Below are 1,346 nucleotides of genomic sequence, written 5' to 3' on the forward strand. Positions count from 1 at the left end.
GCCTAAACAATGCAATGATCTATATTAAAAGGCATTTTTTCATGCTGTGTATATTACTCACTGATTTTTGGAGATAGTGCCCAACAAACCAACAATTAATACCGATAAACTATCAATGTTTCCAGTTCGAACAACAGCTTCGCGTCAATCAGTGTAACAAAGGGCAGTGGAGGGAATTGTGATCAGATTCCAATGAGATCCACCGTGAGTCGATAAAAAAAAAGAGCACTTGTAGAATCGCTGCGAGCAGGGTTCGAACCTGCGCAGGGAAACCCCCATTGGATTTCGAGTCCAACGCCTTAACCACTCGGCCATCGCAGCTACACATTCAAGGTGCTTTAATAGTCGAATCGTTGGTACAATTTATCAGAGAGACCGCCTGCCTGCTTGCCCTATTGGATCTCCCAGTCGATGTGAAAATTAAATCGTAGAATCACAGAATCTTACAGCAAAGAAGGAAAAATTTTGGTCAGAACTGAAAGAATTTACATTTCGGGAACAACTGAACAGTCTGGAGAGCTTATTTCGCGAAAAACAAGTGAGATATATTTTTAACATTATGAAGGTGTTTGATCGAGTTGATGTGGAGAAAATGTTTGCTATTGTGCAGGAGTTCAGAACGGGAGGTCACTGATAAATTCAGTAGACAATTCAAGAGCAACTTATTTACCAAAGAGTGGTTAGAATGTGGAAGATGCTACACGAGCATTAGTTGAGGAGAATATCACAGATTCATTTTAAAGGGAATTACCTGAGCACATGACTGAGAAAGCAATAGAACAAAATGCTGATAGGAACAAGTGAAGTAGGGTAGTGTGCAGCATTAACTCTAGCAATACCAGTTAGGTGCAATTGTCTCTTTCTGTGATGCAATCTCTATATAACGTTATGTTACACACATGCTAAACAACAACAACTTTTACATAATTAGCCCCTTGAAATTAGCGAAACGTCCAAGGCGCTTCACAAGAGTATTATGCGATACAAATTTGACACTGAGCCACTAAATACAAATTAGCGCAGGTGACTAAAAGATTGGTCAACCAGGTATGCTTGATAATGAGGAAGAAAGCTGTTCATTGTAGGTAGATATCAAAGAACAGGTCAGGGGTTTAATGGAATTCAACCCGGAGAATTGTTAGATAATGCATTTGGGGAGTGCTTATAGGGAAAGCGAATAAACATTAAATGTTAGGCCACTGATAAGTGTAGAGGTGCAAATGACCTTGGAGTGCATGTCCACAGAATCCTTGACGGTAGCAGGGCAGGTAGATAAGATGCTTGTGAAGGATAGACTGAAAGGAAAAGGTGGCGGGGTGGCGTTACTGGTTAAAGCGGAAATTAAT

General features: G+C 40.4%; 1 non-coding gene across 1 annotated transcript; it reads right to left on the reverse strand.

Moving 5' to 3' along the window:
• Positions 1-238: 238 nt before the first annotated feature.
• Positions 239-321, reverse strand: trnas-cga (transfer RNA serine (anticodon CGA)). Its single transcript has one exon. It is a non-coding gene; the product is annotated as a tRNA-Ser (tRNA).
• Positions 322-1,346: the final 1,025 nt, after the last annotated feature.

Source organism: Pristiophorus japonicus, chromosome 29 (assembly GCF_044704955.1).
Source record: "Pristiophorus japonicus isolate sPriJap1 chromosome 29, sPriJap1.hap1, whole genome shotgun sequence".
NCBI classification, from domain to species: Eukaryota; Metazoa; Chordata; class Chondrichthyes; family Pristiophoridae; genus Pristiophorus; species Pristiophorus japonicus.